Here is a 20,271-nt window from a genome sequence, read left to right as displayed (position 1 = left end):
CTAGGAGAATGAACTCTTTGGGGGAGGGAGGGAATCCGTACGTTTTACATTTACATGGTACATCAAAACATGGGATAATAAATCCTACATAATATTTACAGCAATTATGGAATTCAAACTGATTCTTTTAACTTCCTACTTTCCAATACGGACACTAAGTTCAAAGCACCTTTACTCACTGCTGTTCATATTGGCAGCTTCAGCTTGTTGCCTCTCATTTACTGCATTTTGGAGTAATTCTAAGAAAATATCCATCCAACATTTGAAAAGCTATTCCGTAACTCTAGAAGACCATTCTGCCTAAATATGCTTTTTTGAAAGGTAAACTCAAAAAGCCTGGGCCCTTTAAAAAATAGATGTACATTTGAAAGGGAACAGAAACCCTGCAAGAGTGAGTTAATGGATAATCTGAGTTTGTTACAAATCAAAACTTAACACTACCCTTTGACTTAAAAGTAGGATTAACAGAAATCTTCTGAATGAAATGCGACAGTTTATTTTGTTTTTTTCTTTCTTTTTTAAACGACTGTGTTTCCTCTGGCTGTGTTTTTGCTAGAGGAAGTAAATTAAAACAAGTGGGGCACTCCCTTAGGAAGTTCTGCATGAGCACTGCACACCAGCAAGCCGAGCAAGGTGATTAAAGGTGGAAGAAAACTAACTCCATAGATTTGAGTACATAAAATTAATCCCTTTACACCAGAAAACACTAAAATAAAACTTTATGGCCACTGATAGATATTCATTGATTAGACTAGCCCCAAAATGTCATCTTAGCTTCTTTAATCTGATCAACTGTGCCTTGAGACTAAGGTATCTCTAAGATATGCTTGAAAGGAAAAATTTCTTTGCTTGCCAACATGTTTAAGGACTGACATCTTTTGGCAGCCCAGTGTCTATTTTTTAATGATATTTCTGTTGTGGCTAAACTGTGGTGCAGGTACCTGCTCCCTCCTCAGCAGCTGACCAGGTGGAAAGCAGACCTTTGGCCTAACAGGACTGTAGGAGGCATGGGTGGTTGGTTCTGTTTGTTTTTTTAAACAGCTGATCTTTCCATTTCATTAAGATGGGTTTCCATGGTGTAGATAATCACGCATATCTACTGTTAAGACATGAAAAAGTACTGTTTCTGTAGTGCAGATTATTTAATAGCTACCAAAGGGCAGAAGAAAAAAAAAAGTTCAGAAGGAAGAGATGGCTAATGGTTTAAAGAACCTAATTTTGAAAAAATTTCTAACTCTAAAAATTCTTTAAAAGCCTTTGTTATTTCTACTTGTTTTTTTTAAAACAATTTTCCCTGGATTACAAACAAAACAAACAGTCCACCTATGACATAGCATCATTTAGATAAGATCAAGAGTTAGTAAAATGTCCTAGAGGGATTACCAACCAAAACCAAGTTGGATTTAGATGCCAGTTTAAATAACCCTGTATTTTAGAAGTTTAAAGTAGACTTCATCTTAAAATAGAAAATAAATCACTAGGATTTTTAGGTAACTTGAAATTATTTAGTGGCTCTAAATAATTTCTGTGCCAGATATTTCACAAGTTATCGAAAATTGTTTTGTTCCTTCCTGAACAATGAAAGATTTAGTCTGTTAGTTTGTTTAAATTTTTATTAATTCCACCTACATTCAATTTTTTTTTTTTTTTTTTTTTTTTTTTTTTTTTTTTTAGATTGCTTTTCAGCCTTGTTGCCCAGGCTGGAGTGCAATGGTGTGATCTCGGCTCACTGCAACCTCCGCCTCCCGGATTCAAGCGATTCTCCTGTGTCAGTCTCCCATTTAACTGGGATTACAGGTGTCCGCCACCATACCTAGCTAATTTTGTATTTTTAGTAGAAACAGGATTTCACCATGTTGCCCAGGCTGGTCTTGAACTCCTGACCTCAGGTGATCTGCCCACCTCAGCCTCCCAAAGCGCTGGGACTACTGGTGTGAGCCACCACACCCAGCCTAAATTCAAATTTGATTCGGAAGTTTCTTTTCTGGAGTTTCATTCTTGGCACACCAGACTTACCACTCTCTCAGATCCTTGGTTCCTGGCAAGTTTGAATGAACACAACAGACTGCATCTATGCTGGTCATCAAGATGGCTCCTGAGGGCTCAGCCATGGTGGCAGCCTATCTGCATGACTGACTGACTCCAATACTTTGGTAGAGCACTTTGAAGATAAAAAGTGGTTGCAAAGGCTCTGTAGATGTGGGCTCCTGTCTGTGATTCGTGCTCCTTTGAGGTATCATGTACTTCCATGTTTTACATTTATTTAAAAACAAGAAAAGGGGACATGCTCTTTAAAGTTATTCTTGGGTTGATCTGGTGATAAAGTCACCTATCGGCTAAATGTGCATGCAAATGAACAGACAGGTGTGGGTTATGGAGTCTCCAATCAATAGTGGAATTACAGTCATGTGCTACTTAATAACATTTCTGGTCAAAGATGAACCACATATACAACAGCAATTCCATAAGATTATAATCCTGTACTTTCACGGTACCTCCTCTATGTTTAGATACACAAATACCATGTGTTACAACTGCCTACAGCATTCAGCACAGTAACATGCTGTACAGGTTTGTAGCCCAGGAGCAATAGGCTATACCTATGCCATATAGCCTAGGTATGTAGTGACTACACCATGTAGGTTTGTCTAAGTACATTCTCTGATGTTTGCACAACATGCATTTCTCAGAACATATCCTCATTGTTAAGAGATGCATGACTGTATATGAATTTGGAAAAATAGTCCAAAGTGAACAAATGCACCCAACAAAAGGCTAGTTGAAATGGTATAAAATTTTAGAAGTTTAATATAGGCTCTTTATCTTTTTTAGATGGAGCCTCGCTCTGTTGCCCAGACGAGTGCAAGGGCAGAATCTCAGTTCACTGCAACCTCCACCTGCGGGTCTCAGCCTCCCAAGTAGCTGGGATTACAGGCGTGTGCCACCATGCCTAGCTAGTTTTTGTATTTTTAGTAGAGATGGGGTTTCACCATGTTGCCCATGCTGGTCTCAAACTCCTGACCTCAAGTGATCTGCCTGCCTCGGCCTCTCAAAGTGCTGCGATTACAGGTGTGAGCCACCATGCCTGGCTTAAGATAGGCTTCTGATATGGTTTGAACGTTTGTCCCTTCCATATCTCATGTTGAAATGTGATTCCCAACGTTAGAGGTGGGACCTGGCGGGAGGTGACTGGATTTTGGAGGTGGATCTATCACGAGTGGCTTAGCACCATTCCCTTGATGATAAATTGCTTGAGTTCAACAGAGATTGGGTTAAGAGTGTGGCAGCTCCCCACCGACACTGTTGCTCCCAATCTCATCAAGTGACCTGCTGCTCCCACTCTGCTTTTGCCATGAGTAAAAGCTCCCTGAGACCTCACCAGAAACTGAGCAGATGCTGGGGCCATGCTTCCTACACAGCCTGTAGAATCGCGAACCAAGGAAACCTCTTTTCTTTATAAATCATCCAGCCTTGGGTATTTCTTTATAGGAACACAAGAACCTAATACAGCTTCTTTTTAAAACAGAAAAGGTTACATTCAGAAAGTATTATTTAAATCACTGGGATCTGAGGTAATTTGATAACTTATTTAATGACCTTGGCAGTAGTGTCAATAAGCAAGTATTTTGTAAATTCACAAAAAAATTGGTTCTACCTTATTCTGTTGGTTATTGAAATTTTAACTTAGTTTAAGATTTGGCCGGGCGCGGGTGGCTCAGCCTGTAACCCAGCACTTGGGAGGCCTGAGACGGGTGGATCACAAGGTTTCAGGAGATCTGAGACCATCCTGGCGAACACAGTTGAACCCTGCCTCTACTAAAAAATACAAAAAACTAGCCGGAGCGTGGAGGCGGGCGCCTGTGGTCCCCAGCTACTTGGAGGCTGAGGCAGAGAATGGCAGTGAACCGCGGGAGTGCGGGCTTGCAGTGACTGAATAGCGGCCACTGCACGCCCAGCCTGGGGTGACAGAGCGAGACTCCATCTCAAAAAAAAAAAGAAAAGATTTGATTTTAGAAAGAAAACAAATAAATTAGGCCATTAGTTCTTATTCAGCTTCCTAATTTTCCCTTAATTCTGAAGTGAAGAAAATGGATCCTTCCATGAAAATTCTACCTTCTAACCTCTCTTCACTAAGATTTAGGCTAATAATGTTGGCGAAAGTGCTATTTGCAAAGTCTCCTATCTATCTTTCTCTTTCCCTCAGTCTTTGGAAGGCATGGTGTTCAGTCTTTTTTATTAATCCTAAGAGCCATCTAATTGCTGGCTCAAATTTGCATCCATAAATCTAATTTGTTTTTACCAGAATGAAGATTAAAATTTGTTGAGTAGGCCTAGATCAGCTTTCCTTCCACTGCTATCATTTCCACATACTTCTGATATTGTCTATCCCAACTGTTCCTTTTCTTATTCTTATTTCAGAGTTCTGTCGTGGGGGTTGGGGAAATGAAATTAACATTAGTCTCTTTGTATCCATTGGGAACTGAACCCACACCTCCTCGGATACCCCTATCTATGGATACTCAAGTCCCTGATATAAAATGGTGTAGTATTTGCATGTAACCTATGTATATCCTCCTGTATACTTTAATCTCTAGATTACTTATAATAACCAATACCATGTAAATGCTATGTAAATAGTTATTCTGCATTTTTATATTTCAACGCTCTACACAGAAAAACTTCTCTAGTAACAAACTATGATCCCCAGAAATGGTCCCTGAAAGTACAGTCTCCTGTTGTTGTTGTTGTTGTTGTTGTTGTTTGTAGAGATGTGGTCTCGCCCTGTTACCCAGGCTGATCTCGAACTCCTGAGCACAAGCAATCCTCCCACCTTGGCCTCTCAAAGTTCTGGGATACAGGCATAAGCCACTGAGCCCAGCCTGCATTTTGTTTTTAACCTGTGTTCTTTTTTATTGTTTTTGTTTTGAGATGGGGTCTCGCTGTTGCCTAGGCTGGAGTACAGTGGTATGATCACGGCTCACTGCCACCTCACCCTCCCAAGTAACTGGGACCATGGGCACATGCCACTATGCTCAGCTAATTTTTTATTTATTTATTTTTATTTTTATTTTTTTGAGAAGGAGTCTCGCTCTGTCACCCAGGCTGCAGTGCAGTGGCGGGATCTTGGCTAACTGCAACCTCTGCTTCCCGGGTTCAAGAAATTTTCCCTGCCTCAGCCTCCTGAGTAGCTGGGACTACAGGCAGCTGCGATCATGCCTGGCTAATTTTTGTATTTTTAGTACAGACAGGGTTTTGCCATGTTGGCCAGTCTGGTCTCGAACTCCTGACCTCAGGTGATCTGCCTGCCTCGGCCTCCCAAAGTGCTGGAATGCTCAGCTAATTTTTTATGTTTTTGTAGAGATGGCATCTCACTATGCTGCCCAGGCCAGTGTTATTTTTATTGTTTTTCCCCCCAAATATTTTCAATCCATGGTTGGTTGAATCCAAGGATGTGGAATCTTGGATATAGAGGACTGCTTATATTTTAAATATGTTTAGTTTTGTCTGGTAATTATACAATGTTCAGGAAGAAAAGGACCACACCTTGGTAGGAGGACAGATAAGAAAGTGGAAAGCCTGGGTACTCTGGATTAAGGCAGCCTACAGAGCAGAGAGAAAACTTCTTTGGACAGGGAATCAGATGGCCTTGGCACGGTAGTGAAAGACATGTCTTTGGAGTCAAATTATGAACTCTACTCCTTATTGAGGCTAAAATCTTGGGCATCAGTTTCCCAGTCTCAAATACTACACATTGTTTCACAATTTGGTTCACAATCTAGTTCACAATTTAGGCAGCAACACCTCATTAGGGTTGTTTTGGAAATTTGTGGGGACTATTTTTATCTTTCTGATATACTTTTGCCCAAGCAGTAGCTTTTCTTACTTTTTAATTTTTTATTGTGATAAATTCCTATCTCATAAAATTTGCCATTTTAACCAGTTTAAGTGTACTATATTAAGTACATTTACATTGTTGTACAACTGTCACCACCATTCTGCTCCAGAACTTTTTCATTTTCTCAAGCTGAAACTCTTCACCCATTAAATAACTTCTCATTTCCCCCTCCCCTTGGAGACCACCATACAACTTTCAGTATTTATGAATGTGACTTCTCTGGGTACTGCATCTAAGCGGAACCATACAGTATTTGTGCTTTTGTGCCTGGACTATTTCACTTGGTGTAGTGTCCTCATGGTTCATCCCTGTTGTAGCACGTATCCCAAGCATTATCTTACTTCTTTTATTTCTCCTTACTGTAACAAGTGGGACGTTACTGAGGTTTAAAAACATTATGTATATAGGTAGGTTTTCTTTTTTTCTAAAATCAAAGACAAGGCCTGGAATATAGAGGTCTTCTTATCTAGGAATTTTATTTCGGGAGAGAAAAGGAGGCACTGAGTATGACACTGCTTTGGGTACGTTACAGGGTTGCTGTGAAGGTGAAAGGGATGCAGAGTTGAGAAAGTGCCACACAAGGAAGCGGGGATGGTGGGGACATGAGGTGATTCCTAATCCTGAGCAATTCTGACTCCATAATTCAGCTCTGAGGGCTCAAGAGTCTAGCAAGGAAATACCTGGCAGTAAAAGCAATTAATGCTTGAGGGATCAACAGGGAGCTAAGAATTGTCCTCTGAGAAAATGCTGAAAAGGACAGGGTCAGGAACTGAGAAGTCCCTGAGAGAGCTCCTGAGGAGTAAGGAGCACATAAAAGAAAACATGTGTTCACAGAAGCAGAGATAACAAGTTGGGACAGGGACACGTGGTTTATTATTGAGGATATTATAATGCTTCATAAATTCAATCATCAATATGTGGCAGCATTCCAAATCCCACTGATATGTGTGTGGGTCAAGAGGGGCGTGGGCATCTGTTAACCTACTTGTTGGGTGATGTTCACACTCAGACACCCCATTCTTCTGGAAGCAGCAGCTGGGAGAAGGCACAGGGCATTATTTTACTCCAGCAAGACTGACTATACCTCTTGGCATCCACTTCCATACCTTTAAGTTATTTCACATTGAAACTAGTCAAGATAATTATAAAATCACTTTTATTTCTATGAAGGTTTAAACCTCACCCTGTCATTAACTACATGTGTGTGACCTGAGAAAGTCTCTTAACTAGCTCTTCTCCCTGCAAGATGGAGATAAAACTGTTCTCACCTTATTATACATTGAAGAACAAAGAAAAAAAGCACTTGAAGAACATAAAGTGCTATTAGAATGTAAACTAGTCATGAGCAGAGAAATTAGTAGACCTTGCACTCTACCAGCCTATAAACTCAACCTGAAATCAGTTAAAAAAAAAAAAAGAAAAGAAAAGACGGAGTGCCAGGCACATGCTAGGTGCTGGGGCTAGAGCAATGAAGAGAAGACGCTCTCCTACCCTTGTGGAATGTTCAGTCTGCCTTACCCATTTCTTCCTTAGCATTTCCTGAGGTGTTAGGACACTTCCCACACAAAACTCCCCAATGTACTAATGTATTTTGTAGATAAATCCACAGTTTTCACCAGCCTTTCCCATACTTACATAGACTATATTACCCAATATAAGGGCCTAACAAAAAATACACTACTGCTGTTTTTCAACTTAAGCTAAAATTAGATATTTTCACATGTTTGTGGGTTTATTTCTCCCTCACAAATTTAAAATATTTTAGAAGTTTGGGGCCTACATTACAGGGATAATTTCCACCCCTGAGAAATCCATGAATCATTTCTTAAAACTACTATTCAATTATCTATAAATATTTATTTTGGCTAAGTGTAATTTGGAACACAGGACAAACTTGGTCTACCTTACTATAAGCAGCAGCGTTGTTTTAGTTTAATTATTTCTACACGATCAGTTCTCTAGATTTCTTCTGTATTATCACCTCTTCTCTCAAGTTCCTATGCTAGGATAGTATATTTTGAAAAGAAAAAACTAGCTTGTTTTGATGAAAGTGTTCTGTAAATATTAAACTTTGCATGAATGAGTAAACAAGTGGTCAGAGAAATAAAGATCCTTATTCATCTCAAGTAGGAGAATGCTGGTGAATACTGCCTAAGGCACAAAACTGACAAATGGGCAAATTGTCACTAACCTGAATAGTCAAATTGCAGCAGATGTTGAGATCTGAAGGAAAATAAATGCAACGTTAGAAAAGCTAGAAAACAAGAAAAGCATAGACATCACTGAAAAAAATCTGAGAAAAAGTAGGGACAAAGTAAAGGAGAGAAGGTATCTTAATCATTCACTGTAATAACCATATGAGGCTGGGTATGATGGCTCACATCTGTAATCCCAGCACTTTGGGAGGCAACCATGGGAGGATGGCTCATGCCCAGGAGTTTGAGACTAGCTTGGGCAACATAGTGAGACTTCATCTCCAAAAAAGGTAATAAGAATAACCACATGAGAACCAAGTAACACTAGTATATTATTAGAAGAGGTAAGTTAATAAAGTACATAATATGGCTTGGCTGTGTTCCCAACCAGATCTCATCTTGAATTGTAACTCCCATAATCCCCATGTGTCCTAGGAGGAACCTGGTGGGAGGTAATTAAATCATGGGGGTGGGTTTTTCCTGTGCTGTTCTCATGATAGTTTCATAAAGGGCAGTTCCTCTGCATGCACACTCTTGCCTCCTGCCACGTAAGACTTGGTTGTGCTCCTCCTCTGCCTTCTGCCATGATTGTGCAGCCTCCCCAGCCGTATGGAACTGTGAGTCCATTAAACCTCTTTTTCTTTATAAATTACCCAGTCTCGGGTATGTCTTTATTAGCAGCATGAGAACAGACTAATACAGTAAATTGGTACTGGGTAGTGAGGTGCTGCTGTAAAGAAACCCAAACATGTGGAAGCAACTTTGGAACTGGGTAACAGGCAGAGGCTGGAACAGTTTGGAAGGCTCAGAAGAAGATAGAAAATGTGGGAAAGTTTTGGAACTTCCCAGAGACTTGATGTTAAGGGCTCAGAGAAACGGCAAGATCGTGGGGGAAAGTTTGGAACTTCCTTAGACGACCTGAATTGGAATGGCCTTGCTGAGGTAAGGTCTCGGGAATGGAGATGGAGGAATTTGTCGGGATTACTGCAAAGTAAAGCAGTCAACAACTTGGCTATACAAAGAGATGGGGTGGCCATTTTGTGACTGGGCCCTAGAGATCTGATGGAAACTATTACGAACTTGATGAAGAGGATGATTTGTGCGTCTATCTAGTTGCCAAAGAAATTCTAAGCAGCAAAGGTGTATCAAGAAGCAGAGCATAAAAAGTTTTGGCAGAATTTGCAGCTCGTTGATGCAATGGAACACATAACCACTCTTAGAAGAAAACCATACGGTATATTACCATTCAGGACATAGGCAACTGGGCCACAAGATTCTCATGACTTAAAACACAAAAGCATGCCAAAAAAGCCAAAATGGACAAATGGATATAATATCAACTAAAAGAGGCTTCTGCACAAGCAAAGATAAACCTACCCATCAGGTGAACAGGGCAACTTACAGAATGGCGAGAGAACATTTTTGCAAAATCTTATCCATCTGACAAAAGGCACGATAATATCCACAACCTTCTCAGAAGACTAATTCAAACACCAAATTTACAAGAAAATACAACCCCATCAAAAGTATGTGTGAACAGGATATAGAACGACACTTTTCAAAGAAGACGTTTATGCAGTCCAACAAAACAATTATATAAAAAAAGATTCATCACTGCGTCGATTACAGAAAATGCAAATCACAAACCACAATGACCATACCATCTCCTGGACCAGTATAGAACCAGGGCAATCACTATAAACAATATCAGCCCAATACAACAGATGCTAGGAGAAGGATGTGGCAGAAATAGGAACGCTTTACTACATCTGGTTGGTGGCAGTGTAAAATTAGTTCAAGACTACTGTGGAAGACAGTGGTGCACACCTTCCTTAAAGGAAACTATGAACCAGAATATTCACCATTATTGACCCAGCAATCCTTACTTTACTGAAAGAGATATTAATATCACAAGGATTTATAAATTCATTCGCTACTATAAAGACCACATGCATCATGTCAAAAAAAAAAACATGTATGGTCCTTATTTGCAGCCACTATTCACAATAGAAAGACTTGGAACCAACCCAAATGGCCCCATCAGATGACAAAGGGGTCTTGAGATTTAAAGGAAAAAGTGGCACAATACTGTATACCATGCAGACTATACTATGCAGCCATAAAGGGGGACGGGTTCCTTCCTTTGCAGCGGACGGTGCGTGAAGCTGGCAAACCATCACCATTCTCAGGAAACTAAGACAGGAACAGAAAACCAAACACCGCATGCTCTCACTCGTAAGTGGGAGCTGAAAAATCAAAACACAAGGACACAGGGAGGGGAACATCACACACCAGGGCTGGTCAGGGGGATGGGGGGCTACAGGAGGGATAGCATTAGGAGAAATACCTAATGTAGCTGACAGGTTGATGGGTACAGCAAACCACCATGGCTGGCACATGTATACCTATGTAATAAACCTGCACATTCTGCACATGTATTCCAGAACTTAAAGTATAATAAAATAAGAAGAAGAAAAAGAAAAACCCATTTTCTGGGGAGGAATTCAAGCCAGCTGCAGAAATTTGCAGAATTTCCATAAGTGAGAAGAAGCCCAATGTTAATTGCCAAGACAATGGTGAAAATGTCCCCAGGGCATGCCACAGACCTTCAAGGTAGTCCCTCCCATTACAGGCCTGAAGATCTAGGAGGAAAAAATGGTTTCATAGGCCAGGCCCAGAGGCCCCCCATGCTGTGTGCAGCTTAGGGACTTAGTGTACTGTATCCTAGCTGCTCCAGCCATGGCTAAAAGGGGCTAAGATACAGCTCAGGTCATGGCTTCAGAGGGTGCAAGCCCCAAACCTTGGCAGCTTCCACATGGTGTTGAGTCTGTGGGTGCACAGAAGTCAAGAATTGAGGTTTGGGAACCTCCACCTAGATTTCAGAGGATGTATGGAAATGCCTGGATATACAGACAGAAGTTTGCTGCAGGGGCAGGGCCCTCATGAAGAACCTCTGCTAGGGCAGTGTGGAAGTGAAATGTGGGATCGGAGCCCCTACAGAGTCCCCAGTGGGGCACTGCCTAGTGGAGCTATGAGAAGAGGGATACTGTCCTCCAGACCCCAGAATAGTAGATCCACCAACAGCCTACATTGTGCATCTGGAAAAGCTGCAGACCCTCAATGTCAGCCCATGAAAGCAGCTGGAAGGGGGGCTGTACCCTGCAAAGCCACAGGGGCAGAGCTTCCCAAGGCCATGGGAGCACACCTCTTGCATCAATGTGCCCTGAATGTGAGACATGGAATCAAAGAAGATCATTTTGGAACTTTAAAGTTTAATAACTGCCCTACTGGATTTCGGACTTGCATGGGGCCTGTAGCCCCTTTGTTTTGGCCAATTTCTCCCACTTGGAATGGGTGTATTTACCCAATGCTTGTATCCTTATTGTATCTAGGAAGTAACTAACTTGCTTTTGATTTCACAGATTCATAGGCAGAAGGGACTTGCCTTGTCTCAGATAAGACTTTGGACTGTGGACTTTTGAGTTAATGCTGAAATGAGTTAAGACTTTGAGGGACTATTGGGAAGGCATAATTGGTTTTGAAATATGAGGACATGAGATGTGGGAGGAGCCAGGGGCAGAATGATATGGTTTGGCTGTGTTTCCTACCCAAATTTCATCTTGAATTATAGCTCCCATAATCCCCACATGTCGTGGGAGCAAGCTGGTGGGAGGTAATTAAATCTTGGGGGTGGGTTTTTCTTGTGCTATTCTCATGATCGTGAATAAGTCTCATGATATCTGATGGTTTTATAAAGGGCAGTTCCCCTGCACATACTCCCTTGCCTGCCACCATGTAAGACATGCCTTTGCTCCTCCTCCATCTTCCACCATGACTGTGAATCCTCCCCAGCCATGTGGAACTGTGAGTCCATTAAACCTCTTTTTCTTTATAAATTACCCAGTCTTGGGTAAGTCTTTATTAGCAGTGTGAAAACAGACTAATACAGTATATGAAGAAGAAACAATGATTGGGTCCTACAGCAAAGTATGCAAGATATTTTCATTTTTGACATGCAGATTTTTAATAATACATCAAACAAACATAAGTTGGATTAAAAAATCTAACTCTTGATTGCCTTAGAGACTTGAGAAATTCTGTTACAGGCCTCCCAAGGGCAACAGAAAGCTGTCTTATTTTTGTATCTTCAAAGTACCTAATACTACCCTTCACCCAAAGGATGTACTTACTATCAGCTTTTCAATGAGGTTGTCCCTGACTGGCTAAAGTTGTCTCTTACCATTTCTTACCATCACCTTCCATCTCATTTTGTTTTCTTTGAAGAAAATATCACTATTTGAAAATTACTTTGTTTCTTTATGAACTTACTTGTTTATTGAGCTATGTGTGAGAAAGTATCTCTTCTTAGCATTGTATCCCCACATCTAGAATGTCTGTGGCACACAATAGACACTCAAATGAATGCTTGAATCTGTTTAACTGATTTATAATTAGAGCAAATCAAACAACAATAAATTAATTTAAATATAATTTATTCTAATGGCAACCCTGTTACTTAACTGTGCAACCTTAGCAAACCTTTTAAACCTCTCTGAGCCTCAGTGTTCATATCTATTAGTAGGAGAACCACAATTAGCGCTGCTTTCCTGATAAAAGGTTACCATGAGAGTTGAATCAGAAAACGTATATGTGCGTAAATACCGAAGGGAATGAATAAATAAAGGAAACATTTTCAGGCCACATAACAACAACAACAAAAATACAAGAAATACATATAGGGATTAAGAGTAAATTTAATCAGCACACATGAATCTCAGTGGGTAAATTATCATATTTAGATTAACAAAGGCTGAGTACAGTGGCTCATGCCTGTGATCCCAGCACTTGCGGAGGTTGAGACAGGAGGATCACTTGACACCAGGAGTTCAAGGCCAGCCTGAACAACATAGCAAGACCCAGTCTCTAAATATATATATATATCCTGGTGTCAAGGAAATGTTGTAAGCCTATTTTTGAATGAAAAGTAGAAAAACAAAATTACTTAAATTTGAAAATCTTGATGAAAAAGCAATGTAATTACTCTTTGTTTTGCAAAGTAGCAAAGCATTCTGTATAGCTAAGAAAAAGGAAAAAGGGAAGAAGGGAGGGAGGGAAGAAAGAAGGGAGGGAGGAAAAGAGGGAGAGAGAAAGTAAATGAAACTTTTAAACCCTAGTATTTAAGCCTCTAGGCCAAAAACAGAATTAACATTCTAAGCCTTTCTATTTTAATTGGTTGCAGTGCTACGAAGACAGAGATAGGGCAACTCTTCAGTTACATAACTCCATTTTAAATCAATAAAAACATTTCCAGCACTCTACAACCATCATCCACCAAGCTGGGGACATGTAATGGGGCACAAGACTTTGCTTCTGTCAGAACCTTATAGTGAACAGAGATAAACACAACCAACCAACAGAGGTAAACCAACCAACATGAAGGAGAGGTCACCTTCAGCAGTCCATTCCTGGCCGAGTGTACAGTGACCTTTGGTTTACAAGGATACAATTGTGAGCCTTGCATTGTCAGGGACAATCTGCTGCACAACAACCTTGTCCCTGAGCTCCAAATAGATCCATGAAAGAAAGACAACAAAGACAGTGCAACTGCTGTTGGCAACTCTGAGAAAATGCATCATGTCAAAATGGCAAAGCAACCTCCTGATTCGGAAATGAACCCTATGAGTTGACCAGGGTTAGGACAGAAACTAATTTCACTCCTGTAATAATTTTGTTTCTACATACACATTCTGTTTCTACGTACATATTTACAGGCTGGGCTGTAATAAGCTTCCATTTATTTTCCATGGATGTTCTTGGGGGTTACACCCAGTTCTGCTACTTTTATAACTGGCTTTTGGCCAGCAACTTAACCGTTCCGTGTCTTAGTTCCTTTACCTTTCTTTTTTTGTAGGGCAGAGGGAGGAGTGCAAATACGTGACCTGTACAATGCCTTTCAGGTCCTAAGTTACTGTTATACTTTTTTGGCAGGCACTTAAGTATGTTATTTAAAAGCCACACTTGTAAGAAGACCCAAGCTCAAGCCCTGGTTGCACCATGTACCATCCTTGCAACCCTGAGCAGTTGTTCCGCCACCCCAACTCTGGTTCTTTTCTTGCTAGACAGAAGCCCTGATATTGCCCATTTCACATGGTGGTCCGACACTCCAGTGACAGATAATGTGGAAGCATCTTGTAGACTAAAATGTTAATAAAAACGTTAACTAAAAGGTTAAAAAATGTTAAATCAAAAAGAAATGCGGGAAATAAATGTTATATTTGTCTACAAGAAACCTGTGGTTTTCTTTTAGACAAACCACACCATTGCATGGGTTGGCGGATTGGGCAAAAATCTTAAACTATGCTCTGAAGCCTAGATGTTGCCATTGTTCTTACCATTTTACTTCAAAAAAGCATCAATTCAATTTAACATGGATACAGAGATACGGGGATTACATAACAGAGACAGAGGGATTCCATGTTTGCAATTATACACCTCCAAATGGGTGCATGTTGCCCTTTAAATGAGCACTTTTACAATCTGTTATGAGGGAACATAAACTTTGTAATTACAAGTAAGCTGCCCAAGGGGAGAGGGGCAAAAGAGCCAGAGAGCTAACGATAGGGATAGAAAGGGGGGAAGCACAGGGGGAAACAGATGTAACATGAGCAGCCGAGGGCTAACACATCAGCAGTGTACAGCCGCTAGAACTCTGGGTGCTGAAGACCCTTCCTGACAGCATGAATACATAAGAAGGCCTGCTTATGCTTATGCTCTATGATCCTTAGAGTTAGTGACTGCAAGGGCTTCTCCCAAAGGATGCCCTAGACATTGAAGGTAAGAAATGTACTCTCAATGGATCAGACAACTCTCTCCACAACCCAAAACCACCTTGTCAATGTCAGGCAAAAGCCACTTAGGATAGCCTCACAAGGGGAAGATTCTTCAAATTAAGATTTCTATTTCTATTCATCCCATATCGTAACAATTTATTTTCTAGTTGACATAAAAACATGAAAGGACCCTTATCTAATTGGTTAAATTTAGGTTCCTCAAACTTGAACAAACTTTAATTTGATTATGAATCCAAATTATGACATTTGAGACATGCCAATGTCCATATTAGAAATGAAATTTGAGATGATTCAAAGTATACTGCATTTTATCAAATAAAACCTGAGATACATGCAAAACAAAATGAAAAACCTAGTGAAGGCCAGGTGCAGTGGCTTGCACCTGTCATCCCAGTGCTTTGGTGGGGAGCCAAGGCAGGAGGATTGTTTGAGCCCAGAAGTTTGAGACCAGACTGGGCAATGTGGTGAGAACCCCATCTCCCCCCAAAATTTAAAAATTAGCCATGTGTGGTAGTGTGCACCTCTGCTCTTAGCTACTTGGGAGGCTGAGGTGGGAGTATTGCTTGAGCCCAGGAGGTCGAGGCTACAGTGAGGAATGATTGCACCCCTGCATTCCAGCCTGGACAAAAGAGTGAGGCCCTGTCTTAAAAAAAAAAAAAACCCCACTGGTGAAATTTACACACTAGCAAGAGGGAACAGTTTTCCAACACACTAATTCTTTAGAGCTCTCTCAGGAGACTAATGATCCACCAGTGGCCTCAGAGCGTTTATATATGACTAAATTTCAAGCAGTTTACCTTTTTCCATTTTCCTAAAATAGTATTTATGTTAATCAAAGAAAGGATAGATCTTGCTATAAATTTGTATATGTCCATTTTTGTTCTTCTGCTACACTTAATGTTTACTGTAGAAAGCAAAATTGAACACGAAGCTATGTATGGTCCATGTTCTGTTTGTCACAGGTTGTAAAAAGTAACTTTGCATGGCCTCAGTTTTCTCATATTCACAACGTACTAGAGATCAAAAGAGAAGTTGGGGCTGAAAATAAGGGTATAGATATTTTCTCATTCCCATTAATTATATCAAAACAAAAGCTGGTTTCCTCCAGAGTTTTCTCCCTTGCTGTGAAGCATGCTCTGAGTGCTGGAACAACTCAACATGGGCTCTGTTCTTAGTTTTGAGAGAATAGAAGGGAAACATGCAAAGCAATCTTTGGTGTAGGCCCAGTGTGGCTGAAAATAGCAGCACTCCCATCTCTGGATTAGTCATGAAGGAATGCAGACTCCTTCATAAAAAGAGTATATTTCAGACATATTTGTCTGAAACCTGTATTCAAATCCCAGCTTTAAGCATAAAGCGAATGACTCTGAACAAGCACAGCTTTGCAGAATTGTTTCCTTGGCTCTAAGTATGTGTTTGCTATTACACTCATCCTTGTGGTGGTTCTGTGAGATTTTGGGGAAGTGCTTGACACATAATCAATTCTTGGCAAACGTTACATGAATCTGCCTCTGAGGAAGCCACAGAGAGATGAAGGCTTGTATGCTGGTCCTATTTGCATGGCTCAGTGCCCTTAGCTCTGGCTTGGAGCAGTACTGCTGCTCTGACCACAGTGTAAATGGAGGTGCTCTGCCTAGCAAGGTCCAATAGCTACATTCCAGTGTTGACTGACCCTTGGCAGCATCTGGCACTACTGAAAGCTAAAAAATACCTTTTGAGGTTCACATGCTCCTTGTACTGACTTATTAGCCTCAAATTTTCATTTCTGGTTTAAAAATACAATTCGTGGCCAGGACAGTGGCTAATGCCTGTAATCCAGCACTTTGGGAGGCCAAGGCAGGCAGATCACCTGAGGTCAGGAGTTTGAGACCAACCTGGCCAACATGGTGAAACCCCATCTCTACCAAAAAATTCAAAAATTAGCTAGGCGTGGTGGCAGGTGCCTGTAATCCCAGCTACTTGGGAGGCTGAGGTGGGAGAATTGCTTGAACCCAGGAGGCGGGGGTTGCAGTGAGCCAAGATCACGCCACTGCCCTCCAGCCTAGGTGACAGAATGCGACTCAGTCTCAAAAAACAAAAAAAATTCATTTCCAATTATTAGCGGACTTCAAGTCCACCTAATTGCCCTGCTAGCAAGCAAATGATCTGTCTGTCTTTAATCATAGCATCAGGTAAATGGGATCTTCCTACCAGGTCAAAATTTCTTTTGAGAACAGTCAATTACTATCTGCCACAAAGTCAACCCACTTATAAGGGAGTTTTTAAAAAACAGGCTAATGAATACATATTTTACAGATTTCAATATATGAGTCAGTCATCTTCTTGACAGAGAACCATGTGGACCTCAAATTTAAAAACTGAAATTTGACCCAATGATACGGTCTAGAGTCGAAGAACACAGGTACTAAGTAGCTGATTTTCAAGTTGAGTAGCAGGGGAGAGAGAAGAGAGTAACCGAAACTAAATCATCAGCTTCATATTGGGGATGGAGCATTTCATGCCAATGAGAACAGTTACCATCATTTTTGGTAACTTCATTATCTTTGCCACTGTCATTCTTTAGCATTTATCATTGTCATATTTGGCATTTATCACTGTCATGTTTGGCATTTATCAGTTACCTCATGAGGCCCTATGTGCAATGCTCAACCAAAGCTATGTAGACCTGAGGCCTGGCTATGGTTCTGCATCCTGTAACCTATTCTTACACACACCACTCCAGACTCTTTGAGATTTTTCAGTGGCTACTGAAGACACAGTTGCTTGAGGGACCAGAAATTTCTTCTATTTATCTTAAAATTTCAGTAAAGGCATAAGTGAATCAGAGCAAAACACACCAACTCTCCTCCATCAACGGACAGCATTACTGGTTACTCAATTATTCTGAGGTTTGCTTAGTTTGAGCTTATTTGTTGAACAGGTATTGAATAAATATGAATAACACCATGTCTTGCAAGTACAGAATGTGAAAAATCAGTATAGGATCAAAGTGGAGAATTTTAAAGATCCAAATGGTGAAAAAGTGAACATTACTTATACAGTGTCACTTTAGACTGATCCAGAATATATGTAGTCATTCAACAAATATTTGAGCACCCAGTGTATGCTAGGCACTGCGCTAGATGCTTGGGATCTACCATTGAATGAAACAGATCCTTACCCTTGTGGGGTTTACATTCTAGCAGACATGTAAATATACAGATAGTAAGCAATGACCACAATAAAGAAGTAAAATAGATAATATGTTAGAAAGTATTAAGTGCTACACAAAAAGAAAAGGAGTAATAGGAGGGGTTTGGGAATACTCAGGGGAAAAGGGACAGAGGAAGCTTCAAGCAGGTAGTCAGGGTGAGCCCCATGAAAAGGTGAATGGCAGAAGCAGAGTGGGCAAGGGGACAGGGATGGAAGCTTGGAGAGGCAGTGAGGGCCAGATTGTGGAGGACCTTGTAGGCCACTGTAAGGATACTGGTTTTTACTCTTAGAGAAATGGGAAGCCATTGAAGGATTCTGAGCAGAGTGCCTTAGTGTAGAAAGAATGCCTGTGGCTTCTTTATAAAGAACAAACTACGCGGGCCAGAGAAGGAACAGGGAGACCAGTTAGGAGGCTCTGGCAGTGATCCAGGCTAGGGGTACGTGGTAGCCTGGGCTAAGGTATGAGTAGTGAGGATGGTGAGAGGTGGTCAGATCCTGGATATATTTTGAAAGAAAAGCCACCAGGATTTCTTGACTGGATCAGGACTGTGGTGTGCAAGAAAGAAGAGCCAAGGGTGACTCCAAAGTTTTGAGTCTGATCCACTGAAAGGGTGGAATTGCCAACTCCTGAGATGAGGATGACTGGGGGCAGAGTAAGTTTTAGGGGGTAAGATCAAGACGTCAGGGTTAGGATATGTGTGAAAGAATCTAGCAGTTACCCAAGTGGAGATACTAAGTAAGCAGCTGGATATACAGCTCTGGCGGAGGATTCAGGGAAAAGGTCTGGACTAGAATTAGAAATGTGAAGTCATTGACATAAACATGATGTATGAACTTAGGAGACTGGATGAAACCGCCAGTAGAATACATGGAGAAAAAGATCAGGGACAAGCCCTAGGACATGCTGACATTCAGGGGTCAGTGGGAAAAAGAAGAAGTGAGCAAAGAAACTAAGGAGGAGTGATGTGGAGGCAGGCAGAAAACCAAGACAGTTTATGTTCCTGAAAGCTAAATGGAGAAAAACTGGAGTCAGAGGAGTAATAAAACAAAAAAAAAAAGAAAAGAAAAGAAAAGAAACCCAGAGGCCAGGCACGGTGGCTCACACCTGTAATACCAGCACTTTGGGAGGCCTAGGCATGTGGATCACTTGAGGTCAGGAGTTCCAGACCAGCCTGGCCAACATGGCAAAACCCTGTCTCTACTACAAATACAAAAAATTAAGTCAGGCGTGGCGACAGGCGCCTGTAATCCCAGCTACTGGGAGGCTGAGGCAGGAGAATCACTTGAATCTGGGAAGTGGAGATTGCAGTGAGCCAAGATTGCATCACTGCACTACAGCCTGGGAGACAGAGCAAGACTCCATCTCAAAAAAAAACCAAAAATAACACAAAACAAAATAAAAAGATTCCAGAAAACAAAACAAAACCACTCTCAGGCAAAAGGGGCAATTCATAAAAACTGACACAGCCGCTACTAGGAATCGTTTTTAGAAAGTTAGGCCTCATCTAAATCGATCTATAAGATTTGTACCCTTCTAAAAAAGATTTTAAGTGGGTAGGCCTAAAAGAGAGAGGTGAATTAGCTTCCAGGAGGCAATCTAATTCTTCATTGTGAAAAGTCAACTACAGCAAGATCAAACCTCCAACCTCACTTTGAAAGCAAGCATACATATTCTCTCTCAAATCATCATGTACAATCTAATAAGATCTTAGAATTTTTAACATAGCAGTGACAGCACTCCCTTGTACTCCTGAATCTTCAAAGACCTAAACTGGTAAGTTAGTTTCCTAGTTGATCAAAGATCTGATTTGTACACAAAATCTCATGCTCAAGGCCCAACTCCAATGCTATGAAACTTTTTTTTTTTTTTGAGTGCAGTGGCCCGATCTTGGCTCACTGCAAGCTCCACCTCCTGGGTTCATGCCATTCTCCTGCCTCAGCCTTCCGAGTAGCTGGGACTACAGGCACCCGCCACCACGCCCGGCTAATTTTTTTGTATTTTTAGTAGAGACGGAGTTCCACCGTGTTAGCCAGGATGGCCTCGATCTCCTGACCTCATGATCCGCCCACCTCGGCCTCCCAAAGTGCTGGGATTACAGACGTGAGCCACCACACCTGGCCCACTATGAAACTTTTT

General features: G+C 41.1%; 1 protein-coding gene across 1 annotated transcript in view; it reads right to left on the bottom strand.

Moving 5' to 3' along the window:
• The window catches only part of SLC16A10 (solute carrier family 16 member 10), a 142,304-nt gene that overhangs the window by 23,777 nt on the left and 98,256 nt on the right, over positions 1–20,271 (bottom strand). The window lies entirely within an intron of this gene.

This window comes from Rhinopithecus bieti, unplaced genomic scaffold, assembly GCF_001698545.2.
Source record: "Rhinopithecus bieti isolate Rb0 unplaced genomic scaffold, ASM169854v2 scaffold_26504, whole genome shotgun sequence".
NCBI classification, from domain to species: domain Eukaryota; kingdom Metazoa; phylum Chordata; class Mammalia; order Primates; family Cercopithecidae; genus Rhinopithecus; species Rhinopithecus bieti.
Note: the sequence above shows the minus strand (reverse complement) of the source record. Positions and strands in the feature narration are given on the sequence as shown.